Below are 5,316 nucleotides of genomic sequence, written 5' to 3'. Positions count from 1 at the left end.
TCTCCCGCTTTCCCTCCCCCCTACTTATTATCCAAAGCTTCCTCTCGAGTCGGCAATTCGTCGTGACATCGGGCGACATTCTCTCTTCGACGCGACAAGCGGGGGCGGGAGTGCCTCAAGGCTCTCTCCTTAGCCCCCTTCTATTCAATATTTACGTGAATGATTTACCGTTTACTCCACTCACATCCATTCATATGTACGCTGACGATACCGCGATCGCAGCTTCATCCCGACAATGCCACACAAATATAACGAAATTAAATGCGCACCTACGAAAAATACATGCATGGACAAAAACATGGAAAATAAAAATCAACGCAGACAAGAGCACACACGTTCACTTCGAACGTACTCGTAAACTTCCATCGCACGTCCCTTTACTCTTCAACAAACATAGAATTCCACGAGCCTCTTCGCATCGCTTTTTGGGTATCGTTCTCGATTCAAAGCTCTCCTTCTCGCCTCAGATTGAATATTGCCGCCGCAAAGCGGTAGTCGCGAGGAACCAACTCGGCTGCCTTACCGCCAGTGGTTCCATTCTCTCGCCAGCCGAGCGAATTCGCTTGTTTACGGCGATTATCCGCCCACAGCTCCTTTACGGCTGCGAGGTTTTCGCCGTCCGCCAGTCAATTTGGACTAAATAGGAAATTTCCCAGAACAAATCCATCCGGGCCATGTTACGCATCAGCAAACTGACCCGGATGGCCGATGTCCGTCTCGCCCACAAGCTCCCTTCCGTCGCTGAATTCATCCGCAAGCAAGCGACGTCATATCGCGCACGCTTATTGCAAACTGGTAACCCCCTCCTACGCAACATCTGGGATTATACACCCCCACGGAAGAAAAAGTACACACTGCCTAAAGATATTACTCTTCTATGAGTCTATCCTATTTCTGTTAATTTTAAATCTCATGTTTCTTCCTAGTTTTAACCGCTTCAAGGACTTGCGCTTTTGTAGGTTAAGTAATCAGTATTTCTCCGCCCCGATCTCGTTTTCTCCCGCCATTTTGGGAAGGCCGCCTCACAGCCTTCCGCGGCGTCCGTTTAAAGCCTCTGTTTTTTCTTTGCTTCCTTTATTGTTCATTAAACTCTAAGCTCCCCTTACTTCATGTGCCGCCTCACGGCGTAATCATTTTCAAAACTTCCCGCTCGTATGCTCCAAACCGGTACGATAGTTGAGTAATCTACCGGCGCGCTTCAACAAAAAAATTAGCCGATGGCGCTTTGCTGTTAACGCACAGAAGACGAAGGCGATCATCTTCCATCCGGGAAATGGTCGGCCGCCAGGAGTGAACCTAACTGTGAATGTAGTCGCCCTACCGTGGGAATCCGAAGTTACCTACCTCGGAGTGCTGATGGACCGGAAACTCCTTTGGAACGCCCAAGCGCTTCGTGTGCGCAGAAAGGCATTCGCGGCGCTTAGTCGGCTCCGGCCGATTATCCGCCCGCCGGTCCTGAGTATGGACACGAAGCGTAGACTGTACCAAGCGTGCGTGCTGCCTGTCATCACGTACGCTGCTCCGGTATGGTCAGGAGTGTCGCGAACGAGTCTCGCTCAAACTCAGGTGGTGCAGAATTCTGCTCTTCGTGACATCATGGCACGCGGTCGTTACGCCCGCGTTTCCGAGATGCACGAGGACGGAAACCCTGGACGTCCTTCTGCCTAGAATATCTGGGAAATTCTTCAGAAAAGCGGCAGAAGCGGAAGTAAAACTGATTCGCCGGGTTGGCGACATAAGGGTCTGGCCATGGGACCGCTACAAGCGCCCCATAGCATCCCAAGACGAGCAAGACACCCTTCCGGCAAAGAAGAAGCCAAGGCTGCTCTGAGCGGGAATAAATCAAACGACTGACAACGCAGAAGAATTCTTCCCGCCTTAGTAGCCTTGGAGGCTGGAAAGGCGCGGTGTAAGGGCTACGCAAGAGCCCTTGCAAGCAACTGCTCTATAAAAAAATTAAAAACATTTATCCTCTCCGGTTAAATAGAAAAAAAACAAATATATATATAAAATCTGAAAATTGAAAATAAAAATAAATACATACAGTATAATACAACAAAAATAAAAAATATATAAATAACAAAAGAAAATATTCCTCAAAAGGGAAAAAAAAGGATTTTAGCTGTTATTTAGTCTTAGTCATCTTTATTAACTTTAGCTGGGGAAACACTTCCCCAGGTTAGATTTTTAAGTTTCTCTTTCACGCAAACATAAACAAACACAGCCGCCATGTTCCTCAAATGCCATTTTTATATACTCTTGTAAATTGACCGGTAAGGGTGAGTCCTTCTCACCGGTACGGTATTAACACGCCCTCTAACATCGAGGGTGCCAATGACTGGTAGTGCCATAAGAAGTGGGTGAAATACGGAAAAATTTATCAAACGAGGTTCCACTATGGAAAATACTTTAGTACTTGCAATTCCCCAAGACTCACGCATGCAAATGGAAAACGAAAGTTCACTTACAGCCCAGAAAAGCATGAGAATAGGGAGAAATTGGATCCCGGGAGGTACATGTGAAGGGCAGTGCCATTTCTCCCGTCAGGAGTGGGAGGAAATATTTGTTCAAGGAAAATGTTTAAAAGGGAAATAGGATACGTAGGCAAAGATACCCGCGTGTACTTGGAAGATTTCCTTTCGCTGTCCCCAAAGCAATGGCTTTGTAATTTCATTATAGATATCTTCGCCACCGTAGTTCTTGAAAAAAACGAAAGGGACATTATTTATATCCCTTGCGAAAATTCTAGTTATGCCCTACGAGGGAACTTCACGTCCGAGGGTTTAGTCGCCAAGCTTAAATTCAAAGGGAAAATTATATTAATGCCGTTCAATAAAGATCAAAATCACTGGTGCCTATTCGTCGTAAACTTCCGGCAGTTTTTATTCAGTTATTTCGATCCATTGGGCAGCACGGATATGGATTATGCCAGGCATTACAATTTATTCACGACTTTCTTAAAGAAGCGGAATACGTTAAGTAAGGAAAAAATATGTCCAAGTAAACTGAGAGCAATAAGAGTGCCATTCGGCAAACAGAGAGATGGCTATAACTGTGGGGTGCATACGTGTTTTTTCATAAATCAGATAGCGAAAAATATGGGAACTGAACAAACGTTTGATGCCGACGAGTACCGGAACCAAATTAAAACAAATATATTACAATCCCTCCGTAAAGTTAACGAAAAATGCCCTTTGTGCGATCGGGGTAAAATCCGTGGAAGTACAACGTGGGTCGCGTGCGATGTGTGTTCCCGATGGTATCACCTTTATTGCGTAGATAAAACTGCCACCGCTTCCGATTACGAAAATATGGCTTGGTCGTGTATACTGTGCACTCAATGGATAACCTTAGATATTCAATTACTAGATATGGTAGACAGCTGATTAATTGGCCTTGTGGCTATCCCTTGGTTGTACATCGTTTTAGCTTTGAACGCATCTTAAAAGTTGACCGGCGATTATATTTTGTTGAATTTCCTCCAATACAAAGGTTAACCAACAGTTTATATGTTAACCTACTATCACAAGCACTGAGGTGCTTTCCGTCTATCTGAAGAAGCGGGGGACGGAAAGCCTCAGAAAAGATAGCGTAGGAACCAATAAAAATAGGAAAAGAGAAATGACAATGATTTTATAGTAACTGAAGTGCATTCCGTCTATCTGAAGAAGCGGGGGACGGAAAGCATCTGAAGAGATAGCGTAGGAACAATTAAAAAAAAGGAAAAGGGAGGCGGCAATGATGATATAGGATCTGCGGTCAATTCCGTCTATCTGAAGAAGCGGGGGACGGAATGACTTGGGAAGATTAAATATGCTTATTTACTTCAAGAATATTTTAAGCTACCGAAATATTAACGTATTTCATGAGGGTAAAAAACTAAAAACAAATGTTAAAAAAATTCCTCTATTTTACCGTACGTTTCGGGAGATGCTCCCTTTTTAATTAAGGGAAAGAGCGAGCGGTTTCTCATATGACTCCCGGGGATCTCTTTTTCGCTCGTTTCTTCTCCAAGCACAAAGAGAAACGCATCTAGCGAGTAACCTCTTCGGGTGATGTGGAATAACTTGCAGATAAACTAAAACCGTGATGTATTAATGAACACTACCAATTATACAAAACAAGGTTATCCATACATACCTTCTAAGACCTTTTCATTCATTCCCATCTTCGCAGCTCAAGACATCAGAGAAAGAAAATGGAGAGAAGTGAAGAATCAGGAGGAAGTGTGAAAGTGAGGAATCTGTGACCGGAATATGGTGCTAAAATGAAAAAAAACTGTAAGTAATGAATTAGGAAACAGATTGCTGACTTGGTGTGTTTCCATTAAAACATTGGTCTACTATGTGACACTGAAAAGAAGAAAAAAACGGTCGTATTTCAGATAATATTGAGTGCATAAAAGAACAAACTATAAAAAAACCTATCTCCATGGGCCAAGTTCAGTGTCGTGTCGTAGTCACTTTTAATCGGCCCTGGCTACTAAACTAGGCCAGGAGCATGGGGTAGGCGAAAGACTGCTGAAAGTACATGTGTAGCCTAATGTGTATTGTGAAAATTAGAGAAAAAATGTTCTAGTTAAGGAGATATTTTTAAATTCTTAGAAAATCAGCTGAGATAACCCATTACCATGGGCCAAGTTCAGTGTCGTGTCGTAGTCACTTTTATTCAGCCCTGGGTACCTACTAAACTAGGCCAGGAGCATAGGGTAAGCGAGAGACTGCCGAAAGAATATGTGGTGTCTAGGTTGTACTGTGAAATTTAGAGAAAAAAATGTTCTGGATTAGGAGATATTGTGAAGTACATTGGTTTTTTTCATGTGAGATGACGACCGAGGTGTCGCTATTGGACCGTTACTAAACTAGGCCAGGAGCATGGGGTAAGCGAAATACTGCTGAAAGTACATGTGTAGCCTAGGGTGTATTGTGAAATTTAGAGAAAAAAATGTTCTAGTTAATATTTTGAAATTCTTAGAAAATCAGCTGAGATAACCCTTTACCGCGGGCCAAGTTCATTGTCGTGTCAAGGTCACTTTTAATCAGCCCTGGCTACTAAACTAGCCCAGAAGCATGTGGTAAGCGAAAGAATGCCGAAAGTACATGTGTAGACTAGGTTGTACTGTAAAAATGTTCTAGTTTCGGAGATATTGTGAAGTACTTTGTGTTTTTTCGTGTGAGATGACGACCGAAGTGAGGTTATTGGGAGTAGGGGGAAAATGTTTGTCCTGGCGCAGGTTTGACCTTGACATTCCAACCCGGAACTATCGGTCGCAGAGAAAAACAAATGACGTCACGTGAAAGAGGGGGGGCATTTGTC

The sequence above is a fragment of the Hetaerina americana genome, unplaced genomic scaffold, assembly GCF_022747635.1.
Source record: "Hetaerina americana unplaced genomic scaffold, ioHetAmer1.1.p SCAF_75, whole genome shotgun sequence".
NCBI classification, from domain to species: Eukaryota; Metazoa; Arthropoda; class Insecta; order Odonata; family Calopterygidae; genus Hetaerina; species Hetaerina americana.
This window is presented reverse-complemented; position numbering follows the sequence as displayed.